The following is a 15,542-nucleotide window of genomic DNA, read 5'->3' on the forward strand; positions in this document are numbered from 1 at the left end:
GGTGCACAAGCATTTGAAAGACTGTATTCAAAGAGTTATTATCAACGGTTTGCTGTCAAACTGGGAGGATGTATCTTGTGGGGTCTCACAGGGGTCCTCAGAGAGCTTGGTTTGTTTAGCCTAACCAAAAGAAGGCTGAGGGGAGATATGATTGCTCTCTATAAATATATCAGAGGGATAAATACCATGGAAAGGGAAGAATTATTTAAGCTCAGTATCAATGTGGACACAAGAACAAATGGACATAAACTGGCCATCAGGAAGTTTAGACTTGAAATTAGACAAAGGTTTCTAACCACCAGAGGAGTGAAGTTCTGGAACAGCCTTCCAAGGGAAGCAGTGGGGGCAAAAGACATATCTGGCTTCAAGACTAAGCTTGATAAGTTTATGGAAGGGGTGATATGATGGGATTGCCTAATTTTGGCAATTAATTGATCTTCAACTAGTAGCGGTAGATATGCCCAATGGCCTGTGATGGGATGTTAGATGGGATGGGATCTGAGTTACTACAGAGAATTCTTCCCTGGGTGTCTGGCTGGTGAGTCTTGCCCACATGCTCAGGGTTTAGCTGATTGCCATATTTGGGGTTGGGAAGGAATTTTCCTTCAGGACAGATTGGCAGAGGCCCTGGGGGTTTTTCGCCTTCCTCTGCAGCGTGGGGCATGGATCACTTACTGGAGGATTCTCTGCACCTTGAAGTCTTTAAACCACAATTTGAGGACTTCAACAGCTCAGACATAGGTTAGAGGTTTGTTACAGGAGTGGGTGGGTGAGATTCTGTGGTCTGCATTGTGCAGGAGGTCAGACTAGACAGTCATAATGGTTCCTTCTGACCGTAAAGTCTATGATTCTATGACTCTTGCGTTCAGTACTATTCAATATTTTCATTAATTATTTGGATAATGGAATGGAGCGTATGCTTATAACATTTACAGATGACACCAAACTGGGAGGGGTTGCAAGCACTTCGGATGACAGGATATGAATTCAAAACCACCTTGACAAATTAGAGAAATTGGTCCAATTCAACAAGATGAAATTCAATAGAGACCAGTGCAAAACACTTTACTTAAGAAGGAAAAATTAAATGCACAACTACAAAATGAGGAATAACTGGCTAGGTGGCAGTACTGCTGGAATGGATCTGAGGGTGATAGTGGATCACAAATTGCATATGAGTCAACAGTGTGATGCAGTTGCTAAAAAGGCTAATAATCATTCCCAGATGTATTAACAAGGGTTGTGTATGTAAGAAATGGGAGATAATTGTCCTGCTTTACTTGGCACTGGTGAGGCATCAGCTGGAGTACTCTGTCCAATCCTGGGCACCACATCAGACTGTAGAAAAGATGTGGACAATTTGGAGAGAGACCAAAGGAAAGCAACAAAAATGATAAAAGTTTAGAAAACCTGACCTATGAAGAAAGATTTAAAAACTGGGGAATATTTAGTCTTGAGAAAAGAAGACTGAGGAAGAGCTGATAACAGTCTTCAAATATGTTAAGGGCTGTCAGAAAAAGGACAGTGATCAATTGCTCTCGGTGTCCATTGAAGGTAGGACAAGAAGTAATGGATTTAATCTGCAGCAAGGAAGATTTAGGTTAGATATTAGGGGAAAAATTCAAACTATAAGAGTAGTTAAGCTCTGGAATAGACTTTCAAGGGAGATTGCAGAATCCCCCATCACTTGAAGTTTTTAAAAACAGGTTGTACAAATACCTGTCAGGGATGGTCTAGGTTCACTTGGTCCTGCCACACCCTGGGGGGTTGGACTTGATGAATTCTCAAGGTCCCTTCCAGCCCTACATTGCTATGATTCTATGAGATAATGTCTATTAGACTCAAGTTTCAGAAACACAGTGGAGATACTGATGATTGGTATGAAGATTTGCTGGAACTATTTATTTTTAACTTACTGTGTCCAAATAACTCAGCTTCTAAAATGAAACCAAGATATTCTCATATCTTAATTTTAATATTGGTACCTAGCACTTTCTTAGGTGCTGTTAAACAATATAATAATCATGCATAATAATTAATGCACATACAGTTCCTACAGTGGTCTCATGTTAAAAGTTTTTTCCCCTTAGAAAGATCCCAGTGTTTGAGACATCTTACACTGGGGAACATCTGTAGAACTGGTAAAAATCTTCATCTTAAACAAAGTGTTTCAAGTACACCCCCTGTTTTAGAAAGTCAAAATAGAGACATAGGGCTCAAAGTTCTGGAGTGGCAGCATACTCTAGTGGGTAGTTCGCTGGAAGCCAGGAGACATATTGTTTATTATTTGTATTGCTGTAGTGCCGAGGAAACCCAGTAATGGATCGAGATCTCATTGTGCTAGGTGCTATGTAGACAAGACCTGGTTCTATTCCCAGCTTTGTCTCTGCCCTATTGTGTTATGTTGGGCAGGTCACTTCACCTCTGTTTCCCCTTCCACCATTTGTCTACCTAATCTATTTAGACTGTAGGCTTGGTGTGAGAAGGGCTGTCTCTCATTATACAGAGCCTAACACAATGGGGTCCCAGTGTCAGTGGATGATTCTGGCTGCTACTATAATACAAGTAACTAAAGCTCATCAAAAATTTTTGTTGAAACATTTTTTGATAAAAAGATGGCTCCAAAATTAAAATGTAATATTGTAAAATTTTTCCATTTTTCAAATAAAAACCAAATATATGTCAATACATTTAGGTTTCAATTTTGTTTTCAGTTTCAGATTTTTTGAATGCTTGGAGGTAGCCATATTGCTTACATTCATAGATTCCAAGACCAGAAGGGACCATTGTGATCATTCTGTATAACACAGGTCATACAATTTCCCCAAAATAATTCCTAGAGAATATCCAAGGGGTATTCCTGTAAACTTGCAATTTGTAATCGCATCAGAAAAAGTTCATTTGACAGATTCTATTTTCCATAAACCCACATTGATTGGCATTAATGATTTCAGGATCTCCTTTAATCTCTCTCATGCCCACACCAAACAACCACACCAGGGTAACAAAGGTGTGATGACAACCTCCTTGAGAGGAGATGTTAATGAAGTCTCTATAATTAACAAACAAACATCTAGCTAATAACATATGTGCCTATCATCACCCTTAGTGCTCTACTTCTGTGTTTCATCCTTTTCCCTTTCTACTTTTTTCTGTCTCTCTTGTGCTGGATGGCAAGCTATCTGGGACAAGGTCTCTGTCTTCCTCTGTGCTTAGAAAGGACCTAGCACATTTTGGGCACTCCCATAATATAAATAATTAATCATTCTTTTCAGACGCACCTTGGATTTATGGACCACAAGTAGAGAAGTAGCAGATTTTGTGTGCTGGGGTTGTTGGCATCCTGCAACAGATGTTCTTGCAGCAGCTGAGAAGAAACAAGTAACAAAACAAAGAGACATTATAGTTTTGCACCACACGTTCTCAGACAATAGAGGCCGGAGGCTTCACGTCTCCAGATACTGACATGCAGTTAAGCAAAACATTCCAAAGGATGCATTACATACAACTGCATGTCAGGCAGGATGATGATACTCAACAGAAAACTTTCCTTCCCTCAAAGCTGAAATAATTAGCTCTCTGTTGTTCATGACAATGAAACTCTTGAGGTGTGAAATGGCAGGTGGGTGGGTATCACCATTTCACATTTCACACCTCACAATGCATTAGAACTCTATTTGGATTAGAAAAAAAGGTCCTAGAAAAAAAACTTGGGTCTGTGCTAATGTCTTCTGCGCAGGCTTATGGCTATCACTTGTAATAATGGATTATGTGTGATACCAGATGCCCCTTTCTCTTCCTGTGGTAGCTAGGGCATAGGTTTCCCAGTGGTGGAGTTTGAGTGGGCACAAGTTGTCCTCTATTTGTGCTACAAATAGAAAACCAAGTAGAGGAGATTACCCTTTACAGCCTGTTGAAGATACTCCGATGAAGTTCCTTAATAGCTCATGAAGTACATTTCACAGGGAAAGCATTCCTTAAGCTCTTTGGGACAGGGATTGTCTCTTTACTACATGTTTGTACAGCATCTAGCACAATGAGGCTTTGGCCCCTGATTGGGATCCCTATGTACTACAATAGTTTAGACATGCTTGCGGAGCTGGTATTGACTGACAGTAGTTTCTTAAGGTTTTGGACCTAACAGAGTTAGAAAATCTTCTGTCCTCTTCCTTGAAATGTTGCAAATTCCAGGATAGGGCCCTTGACCTTACAAAGCCCATGAAAATGTAGAGAGTACCATGACAAGCCTAGATTCCTAGAAGCAGATTGTTCAAGCTGTTCTTTGGTGTCAAGTAAATTGCTGAAAATGAGTCTATGCTTTATTGTCATGGGGCAGCAGAAGCAGAAGCTGGAACTGTGGAAGATAGAGCAGCAAAGGGACTGGCAATTTGACACCCCAGAGAACCAGGAGTGGACTTCATTGGGGTCAAACATATGTCATTGTCAGGTGTGATTTCACGCTTCATAGAATCATAGAATCTTAGAATATCAGTGTTGGAAGGGACCTCAGGAGGTCATCTAGTCCAACCCCCTGCTCAGAGCAGGACCAATCCCCAACTAAATCATCCCAGCCAGGGCTTTGTCAAGCCTGACCTTAAAAACCTCTAAGGAAGGAGATTCCACCACCTCCCTAGCTTGGAGGAGTCTATGTACCTGCAAACAACTGCCAAACACCATCAGACTTTTCTCTATTTTTTCCAAATCAGCTACCAAGAAACACTCCCTGCCAGATGGGAAAAGTAAATCCTAGGCTGAGATAGGAGAGTTGTGTTAGCTTCCACTAGCTTGAGTAACTCCTTCCATATCTGAGGTCCCTTCACTCAGTTACCCTGTTGGTAGGGACACACAGAGAAGGTAATGAAGCAAATGAACAAATAAATACTCACTGTATATGGCCTCGGTCTGGGAGGTAGTTATGAATTTGATAGCAAGGGTGATGCACTAGCAGAAGAGGCATAACTACAGGGCACTGATGACTGTGCATTCTGTTGTTTCCTGTAAGGGCAAGGACAGCCTTTGCAGCTGTTTGTCATGCTAGTGAACTGCCCCTAATTTTTGTATGGAAAAATGGCCAAAGAGATATATCCTGTGTCCCCTTGGCACACTTCAGACCTATATAGAATAAAGTTAGGCCAGCTGGATGTAAGCCCTATGACCCAAACTCTGTAAGTGCCTGTAAGTCTGTAGCAAAGGCAGGCATATGCTCAAATCCTGCATTTCTCATTAAGGCTGGTCTCCTTTTCTGATGCTATCAGGCAACAGCCTCTGAGCAAACTCTCTCTTCTTGTGTCCTTTTTCTCTCAGAATGTGATCAGTTTCACCAATCTGGGAATCCTCATAAATACCTACAGTACGGTCATGGGCAAAGGAGTGGATTGTAGTTTTGCAGAAGGCAGAGTGGTATTGACAAAGTCTGGAAATTCTGTGCTTTGGACCAGTGCTGGGACATTTTCTGTTGCTTCCTGAATGAGAATTTGGCTCTGTAGGAGCCCAGCTGTGGAAGTGGGCATCAGTGCAGAGCCTTTTGCAAATCACAGGAATCTGATTATATTATAAGCGGGTCCCTGACACAGCAGTAGTCCTATCCTTTTTAAACACAAAATCATAAATTCAGGCTGCAAGCCATTCCCCAAAAAGGACATTTTGTTAAGAAAAGAACCCCTGTAATATAAATCATATATAAAGGCACATACTGGGTCATATCTGATTTAATATTTCTTTACAAATACTGCTAATATAATTAAATATATTTTTACTACATCCATGTATCTAAGAGTCCAGTTTGCTTTAAGCATAAATCCCTTTTAAGAGAAGGAAGAGCTTCCCCGACAGTAAAACTTTGAGCTGATTAGATACCCCCATGATTATGGACTTGAAAAATTCACAGACAGATGAGTTCTGAAGGAAATCTTATCCAGGCTCATGGCTGGAATGATGGTTACTATCACATTATGCCTTCAAGCTGTAGGAGGGGGAGAAGTTAAAACAGAGGAAATGAGAAGATCCTCTCTGTCAAAACGGTGAAGGATACCCACTAGCCCCAGAGGGAAATAGTATTTAAATAGTTAAACATTTCTGGTTAAGTTAAGAAAGCATTCTGCCTTTCTTCCATCATGCATATTTCAGTAATCATGAATCATAATATTGTGGAACTATAAATCTGGCATTCCTTCTCTAGGTACCGAGTGCCCGTATATGTGTGTTTACATGGCACTCCCAACTTGTCAAAGGTTCTCAAATGTTTTCCTACACTTCAGCTCAGTGACAGCACAATTGGTGAATTAAAAAGCAGACTATAACTAGCAATGGCATGTGTAATATTTTTTTGTGATTGCCCGCTATTAAAATAGGATCTTAAGAAAGCACGACAACACTAACAATCGTAATTACCAATTTGGTTAGACACACTACAAATGTTGGACTGGAAAGAGAGATCATTTCCAGGTGCAAAAGGGAATTGCTTGTCTCACTTCATCGGATTGTCAGGCAACTCGGGTGAAGAAAATTGAGATTACACGTGCTTCAAAAATGCTGCAACCAAAACGAGAGGCCAGGAGAGGATTTGTAAAATAATATTAAGTCCAAATGCCCCTGCAAATCTACATTTTCTAACTGTTGTGAGAAGATGGCAATGGCAAGCACTCATGGCTATGTTGAGTCTTTTGCTCTTTACACAACCAGAGTAACAGGAAGGAACCCCGGGGGCACAATGGGGTCTAAATACCATGGTTACTAACATGCAAGGCCCAGCTACATATACACGCTGCTGTTCTGGCAGGGCTAACGTGGCTTCTGAAACACAACACAGTGAGGGCCACTAGAGGGCTCACAAACTATTTAAAGGGATACTACTCAACTTGGATACTCTGTAGGCTATTACAAGACTTGTGCATGGGACTATTATTTTACCATGGCAGTTCCTAGGGAAAGAGTGGAGATGGTGAAAAATGCAAAAGCCAGGGGAATATAAAAACATAATTAAAGGGACACAAGGATGTAGTAACAGAGTGAAAGTTCTCCGTATTATTATTAATATTATTATTATTCATAATGCCATTTATTTAGATTTATAGACTAATACAAATGTACGTAAGTGCCTATAACAACTCTCACTGTCCTAATGCTCTTTCAGATTCAAGATACCTCATAATTCTAGGAAGTAGAATTTTCCTCCCAGTTGCTTTAAGTTAATTTCTTACCATGATTAGGTGCTGCGTAGTGATTCCTTCACAGTTGTTTAGGGACATGTTTGCCTAAACAAAAGAGGTAGCGTGGTCTATTGGATAGGGCTCTGGACTAGGTGTCAGGAGATCTGGATTCTATTCACTGACTCACTGGGCACATCATTTCTTTTCTTTGTGCCTCTGCTTCCTCTGCTACCCTTTGTCTTGTCTCTTTTGAATGTATACTCTTTGGGACAAGGAATGTCTCATGTTATGTGTTTGTACAGTTCCAAGTTCAGTGAGACCCCTTGACACTACTATGATTAGGGCCCCCGCCAAATTCATGCTGTGAAAAACATGTCACGGATTGTGAAATCTAAATAGTGGAGGAAATGGAGAGGGGCAGAGCTGGGGGCATCCCAGCCAGGGGATCCTACCATACACGAGGCTCTGCCATAAGCGCCGACTCTGTGGATGTTCCAGCACTGGAGCACTCACAGAGAAAAATTAGCAGGTGCTTAGCACCCACCGGCAGCTGAGCTCACCCCTCTTCCCCCACCCCTCTCAGATCCTCTCCCCTGCTGGCGGCCCTGCTGATCACTCCCCCCCCCCCCAGCACCTCCTGCCCGCCGCGAACAGCTGTTTCACAGCATGCAGTTCGGCTCCAGGAGGGAGGGGAGGAGTGGGGACGGGGCGAGATCGAGTGAGGGGGTGGAAAGAGGTGGGGAAGAGGTGGGGCGGGGGTTTGGGGGAAGGGGGTGGAGTGGGGGCGGGGTGGGAGCGGAGCAGGGTTGGGAAGAGGCGGGGTGGGGTGTGGGGAAGGGGTGGAGTGGGAGTGGGAGTAGGGGTGGGGCAAGCACCCCCCATCCCTGGTTAGAGAGGAAGTCAGCGCCTATGAGCTCTGCAGCTGCTGCCTTCAGAGCCCAGCTCTGGGTGGCAATCCCTCGACCCCCATAGAACAGCTTTGCGACTCCCCATGACCCCCTTTTGGGTCGGGACCCCCACAGTTACAACACCATGAAACACCGTGTAAACATCTGAAACCATGACATTGACTAATTAAAAAACCCTAGGGCCATGAAATTGACCAAAATGGACCGTGAATTTGGTAGGACCCTAACCATAATACAAGCAAAAAAATTATAATAAACCTGTGAGGCTCATAGCTCCCTCTAAAAGTAGAAAGAGATGAGCTTAGCCTGAACTAGAGAATCACATGTAATAATCATGGCTCACTCACTGACCTCCTGTGATTGTCACAAGTTGAAACGGAGTTCCATCAACTAAAGATTTCTTATTAAGCTTAGCAGATGTAGTCGGGAGTAAGCCATTGAGATAACTGGGACTTTACCTATTCAGGGCTTTGTAGATGAGGAAGAAGACTCTTGAAATGGATCCTGACTTCAGCTGGCAGACAATGTGGAGTGTGGAACCCACTTGTAAGTGCTGAGTTCCTGCCACTCGGCTCTGCTTAGCTTCTTATTTTAAGGCAAAGTTGATCGGTGTCTGTGTATTTTATACATTAATACAATACAAAAACAACCTGTGGCAAGTTCCAGTACCTCAAACAGCTGAAAGATTATCATGCTGTCAGATAATTGGATAATTATCATTTTATTACTTAAGGCATCATGGTTTATGTAATGCAGTAAATCATATACAAACAAGATAAGTAAAATTAGACATCTACTGACAAACATACTTGGCACGAATTTCATTTTTAACTTATGGTGTTAGCTTTAATTTACAGTCATAAAGCCTAGGTTTCTTAGCCAGTATTTATACTTTGTCCAAAGTAAGTTACTTACTCTGTTGACAGAATAGATGGATATGCAAAAATATTCAGGACAGACTACAGAATTTGTGCCCTATATTGTTGCAAGAATGTCTTAATCCCCTTTCAACCCCTATTTCTTTAAACATCTGTCATACAAAAATCCCAAGCCAAAATTCCACACAATGTTGGAAATTCTTTGATTGAAACACACTGAAAAATATGCCAGTTCCCGCTGAAAATCATTCTAGACTTAGGAGCTTTTAAGTGAATTTGCCTACATGTAATCAGTGCCTGGCCTAAGTCTATTTCTAATGAAAATAAGTTGTGATATGAAGATTAGCTGACTTTCAGAAACCCCTTTCAGAGGGTTTCTAATGAAGAACCTACAGTGGAGTTTTATGTTCAGAAAACTGTGTCCTGGATCCAAATTAAATCCATTATCTTCAAACTCCTTGTAAAGATTTTCTGAATATGTATGGAAATATAACTATGTATACATATACAAATATACGTATGTTTGGATGTATTTTCATCAGAAGTCATCATAATATTGTAATGAGATGAGTGATGTGTTTGTGCACCACTTTCCTCTACTGCATACAATTAGAATGGCTCCCCTTTGTGTCATAAGACCCATACTGCTAACAGCAAATGGAGACTTTCCTTCAATTCCAGTACTAGAGGCCTTAGTTTTTGGAGCAGGATCATCTGAATTCTTTCCCATGTGTAGCTGTGAAGTTGTTATGGTGGATAGCACAATGGCGACTGTGAAATTCCTGGGTACTCAGCGAGGACACTGTACCCTTACTCCTATGAAAAGAGTCATGATATGCTTAATCAACATTACTGATCAGGACCTAGGTTTTACATCTCATCCCCAGCACCTCTCGCAGTATAGTGGCCCCTAATGCCATGCTGGCACTCATTCAACATTGACTCAGAGAGACAAGTGCCACTTCATGAATCACCAACCAACAACTTCCTGCAGTACCTCCCTATAGGTCTCTCAGCCAAGTACTGAACCACAATGATCCACCTTGGGTAACTAGCAACTATGGCTGCAAGCCACATCATTCTGAACACTGTAGTTGCTACCAGCTTATTTTACGTAAGACAGCTGACATTCATCTACTGCTTTTGAATATGGACTTTTAATACCTTAAATAATTTAATGACATGTAGAATAATATGAGGCAATCGGCTCTTATAACAAAATGCATATACGACCCAATTAGTAGGAAAAGTATGTAATTATTATTTTATTAACCACTAAGCTACTCAACCATTTTAAAAACTACTTTATAACTCATCAAGAAAGGGTTAATAGTGCAAAGCAATTCTTTATTAAATGTTATTTGGCTATTTTCCCCCTCATCTTTAGCTAGAATGCCAATCCCTTCAATTGTCTGGCAGATTCTAGACATAGGTCTCTGTGTATATTGTTTTGCACTCTTTAAATATTATAAATTAGCTGTTATGTGCTTAGGCCTTGCAAAAGAATCTATTTGAAAGACAGCCTGGCAACATGAAATGTGATTTGTGAAAAAAAGTTATGAATATTATGATTTTAAACCAGAGACTTCTGGCTTTTCTTTAAAGTCAGATAATCATAACTGACCTGATTGGAAGGATAAATACCATTTGCACTGTTAGTTTGTATGCAACATGCCACCCACTGAAATCAAAGAATGCTATTATACAAATTTATAAGCACAAATCTGAAGTTACATTACAGATTTAGGGTCCAATCTTTAAACTGTTACTTATGTGCAATCTATGCTTGTCTGAGAACCCCATTGGCTTAAATAGGACCAGTTGCATGAGTAAGTGTTGTTGGACAAGACCCGAATAAAACAGCCAAAGCATAGCAGTCTTGGACTGTCGTGAATATTGAGCAATCTTCTCTTTACTGATTTCTGAGTGTTGTTCATGGACAATACACTATAACAACGTATTATGTTGTGCCTTTCATACGCATCCTAGGGCAGACTGATTGTGCCATCATATTGGAGGATCTCAAAGCCCATAACAAACTTTATGCATATGTACAGATCACATCACCCACCACTGAAATGCAACTGGAAATAGAGATGTTAAAAAATGGGATGAAAATTTGCAATGGGATCTTGTAATAATCACAAAAAGGTCAAGATCTTAATTTTACATCTCATCCAAGAGATACATTTCCCCTATTTATGCCATTTTGTTGCATGCTTTCAGTATACTCTTTCTGTGAGCACGTTATAGGAGATGAAGTGCTTATTGTATGATTCATGAAACAAAGTGATTTGTGAGTACACAAAGCGGAGACAAGATGGTGTCCTAAAGTCTGGAACTCTGGTGAATGAAAGAAAAATGGAATCCCCCTCTACCTACCGTATGGATTCCTGCAGTTCCCTCAAGCTGTCCCACTGGCTAAAGATTAAAGATAACTACACGGAGGCTGTCTTTGCAGAGCTCATCTCAAATGTTGCTTACCTCTGGCTGCCAGAGATATAGCCATATCAGACATGGAGACAACAGTGTCCAGTTCACTGGCACCCACAGAATTTCATATAATTCAGAGGTGTATACCTCTACATATCATTCTTTGTCTTGGAGGCACTGTGTGGCCTGTGAAGGCAGCAGGGAGTGTGCATATATCTCTATATTTTTATAACATTATTACCAAAAACAAAACTGTTTCTGGACAGTGTAAAAAGTTTCACTTGAAAACCAAAAGTCACTGAATCTAGGCTTTTGGGCTCCAGTTCCAAACACAAGGCGAAAAGGCTCCACTGTTGCTCATGCATTTTAACTAATGATGAGAAAACCTCCACAGGGTCAGTGTTCAGATCAGATGGGATAAAAGCTGCAAAGTTCACATGCTTATTCCAACTTTATCCAGCAGATTTACTGATATACGCTTGATTTGCAAAACTGGGGTGGAAATCTCATAAGAACAGTGTTTCTTTTAGAATTTCTGGTACTTCCCAATAGCTGCAAAATAAATACTACTAAACTTCTCATCGTGTTTTGGTACTTCTTCATTTAGGAAAAGATTTGACTTCGATGGTGGTGGGAACAGGCCCTTCAGTAATCATTGAGTTGCACAAAATGAAAAATAATTTCAGAAAAATTATTCACTCAACTTTTTTTGAACCACAAATCATTTCAAGGTAGGGGTAAGACTTGAGCATATTAGCATGATGGGCAAATGACCTTTCTTGTCTTCCATAACATCTCCATTCCAAGGCAGACTATAATCCCCCAATAGATGAGCTAGTTGGTTTTCATTTTATGAATATGAGTTCACCCATCCCTAATTTTAACTTTCTTTCACATTAGATGAAAGACACTTTTTGCCAGCACTGTGTGTCATATGGGAGAACAGAGCAGTATTAGACTTAAACCAGGGCCGATGGTGGCTTTAATTCTGGTAGTTCCAGAAGGAGCACATGGGAGAGCAGGGCTAGGTAAATGTGGCTCCTTCACCTTCATCCCGGTTATAGAAACTGAACGTCAGCCTTGAGGAGGGTGAAGATCAAACCACTACTAACTATGTATTTTATGAATAAGGAACCAATCCCTTTGGTATATAAACATCATTGTTTTCTTCCCAACTCAAAGGTACTCTGATTATTAGCACTTCCCTTCTTCTCAGTTGTGCTGTTCTTGCAGTGTATGGTCAGCCATCTCTGCAGCACGCCTGTAAAACATTTTCAATCACCAGCTTTTATAGCTCCCTGACATCCTTTGACTGGGCCAAGCATGAAGAGTCATTCCCCCAAACGACAAGTGATTGCGCAACTCATATTGACTAACCATTATCTGCCTTGCTACTATCCTGAGATGGTTTTTACAGTGACCAAGTCACTACAAACCGCCAGCTGTTGTCCTGCTTTTCTTCATCCCTTCTGCTGGCTGCCAGATAGTAAGAGTGATCCATCAACAACCAGTTCAAATAATGGCTTTAGTTTAGTTCCAGCACAGCTAGCTGCTTCCCCAAGTGGCTCTTAGGTTTCTTCACTTGAAGAGCAAGCCCAAAGCCAAACCAGTCTTTCTCGCTCACTGTGATGAGAGATACACCGTATGAGGGAGTGAGAAAGGAAAAAATAGATTCTCCTCATGGAGACAGGCTTTTTGTATTGCTGCACAGTTCTCTTGCCAAGTGGGGAACAGCTCTGTGGCACTGGTTCAGCTTTCTCCTGAGGCACAAATCTCTCCAGGTGCTTCCCTGGGGCTCAGAACAAATCCCATGCAGCGGCCTATGCAAATGCCACAAGCTAGCTCTTTGTTGGCCAAGTGACTACTTCCCTCAGGTCACAGTTCTTTTAATGATTGGATCAAAATCAGCCACAGGGTAAGGGATACGATACTGGGGGGAGAGGGGGTGCTACATACATTCATTAAAATATATACAAATATGTTAATTAGGCTGAAGAATAGTGAACATTATAGTGATTCAGGGAGCAACAGGGGCCCAGATTTTCAATAATTTGTAGAAATACATTTGTGAGTATGCACATACATGTTTGCTTGGGTTGTGCACTAACAAGCATGAGTGATGTGAGCACGGATGTGCATGTGTACAAATCCCAGTTTGTGCATATGCCCATAGATATATAGACAGACATATAAGTACTCCTATTAGCATGCAAATATGTGCCTTACCTCTCAGGATATGTCTACGCAGCAGCTGGGAGGGTGCTTCTCAGGGCAGGTAGACAGACATGGGCTCAAGTTACCACACTAAAAATAGCAGCGTGACTATAGCTGCAAGGACAGCAACTCAGACTAGCTCTCCAGGTTGGGTGTGTTTGTACTTGGGTGACTAGCCTGGGCCACTGCCCATGCTGCCCCTGCCATGTGGTTATTTTTAGTTCACTATCTTCAGCAGAGCTGGCTCTTGTCTGTCTAGATGGGCTGGGAAGCCCCCTCGTCAGCTGCTGTGTAGACATATCCCGAGACATAAGGCATGTATTAGACAGACACAAGCATGCAAGCTATGGGCACATGCACAAACTGGGATTTGCACACAAGCACATCTGGCACATGAAATCCTTGCCTTAAATCTTACTGAAAGCCAATCCTTTAATGAACAGACAAACATGCTGTACTTGCAAGACAGGGCCTATTAATAGTTTGTGAGGTATTAAATAAGGGGAATAATGGGTTAGTAACAGACCAGCCTCTAGATTTTTAAAGATGTACTGTATGATCATTATGAAATTTTAGCCACAACTATTTTCTTTTTGGATACCAACAGAGAGCTAGTGACTGAGCTACTTTTATTCTCTGTTTGTCAGTTCATATAACCGAGCAAAGAGGAAAACATCAATGCTCCTTTCACTCTGGTTCTAAACAAAGATGAATTGCAACTGTTTGTTTGTCCTGACTGGGACAACTTGGTGCAATGTAATACCTCGAAGGAGATATCTGATACTATCTCTGTATCCAAATAATGTTCTCTACTGTCTGCATCCCAGGCTCAATCCTGCAAGGAACTGAACGCTCCTGGGAAGTGCTGAGTGTCCTAAGTTAGCCCTGACGTTAGTGGCGGTTGATGGTATGTAGAGCCTCACAGGTAAAGCTGCGAGTCTTTCACAGAGGTCGCGGAAATCACGGATTCCCTGACTTTCCGGGACCTCCGTGACTTCTGCAGGGGCTGGTGCACCTGACCCCAGGGCCGCTCAAGCAGCTGGGGGCGGCCTCGGGGCCAGCCACACCAGCCGCTGCTCGGGTAGCCCCAGGCAGCTGGTCCCGGCGCAGTCTGGGAGCAGCAGCAGCACCCCGGGCCGTACCCCACTCCGGCAGTGGTGGCAGGGCCCCGAGCCACTAGCCCCTGCCCAGAGCAGCAGCAGCAGGGCCCAGAGTGCCCGCCCCCCACCCCCATGATCAGTAGCATCCCTGGAAGCCCCACCCCACCCCCCAGCACCTAAGATTTAGTCACGGGTATTTTTAGTAAAAGTCATGGACAGGTCACCGGCAATAACCAAAAAATCAGGGGCTGGTGACCTGTCCATGACTTTTACTAAAAATACCCGTGACTAAATCATAGCCTTAATTATAGGATACTGTACATATAAAGCTGCTGAGGGGGAGGTTGTAATATAATACAGGATAAAAGGTTCACGGACATTCCAGTGTTTGTATAGTAGGAACAGACCAAACTCTTCTATGTGTTATCTTTTTGTAAGCTTTTTGGCTAGGATTAGAGGTGGTATAGGCTAAGAGTAGATATGTCCTCCCTCCTGCATTTCCTTAAGTCCTACTAGATACATTTTTCCATCTCTGACCCTATAATCCTATAGAGGAAACTGCATTGGAGTTAAGGTTGAAATCAGTGTGTTTGTCAGGTTAGTAATGAAGAGTGGACAAGCCAGGCACGAGCAGCCACATCAGCCTCTTCTTACTCTTCCGTCTCCTAGTAAAATCTATCTTATTTGAAAAGGAAATAAGTTTGGTACTGCAGTCAGGGTAGTTTCTCTTTGGAAACAGCCAAGGGGGGAAATCAGCAAGACTGGCTCTGTCGTGAAACCATGTGCATTGCTAAGTCTCCTTCTGTTCCCTGCTCCTCTCTTCCCAGAGCAGATGCATGGTAGAAGACCCAATTACCTCTT

General features: G+C 42.0%; 1 long non-coding RNA gene across 1 annotated transcript in view; it reads right to left on the minus strand.

The window, feature by feature from the left end:
* The window catches only part of LOC141984177 (uncharacterized), a 73,024-nt gene that overhangs the window by 32,229 nt on the left and 25,253 nt on the right, over positions 1–15,542 (minus strand). Inside the window, exon 2 of the long non-coding RNA XR_012638675.1 lies at positions 3,282–3,367. This is a non-coding gene — a long non-coding RNA (uncharacterized LOC141984177). The remainder of the gene's footprint in view (positions 1–3,281; positions 3,368–15,542) is intronic.

This window comes from Natator depressus, chromosome 3 (assembly GCF_965152275.1).
Source record: "Natator depressus isolate rNatDep1 chromosome 3, rNatDep2.hap1, whole genome shotgun sequence".
Taxonomy (NCBI): domain Eukaryota; kingdom Metazoa; phylum Chordata; order Testudines; family Cheloniidae; genus Natator; species Natator depressus.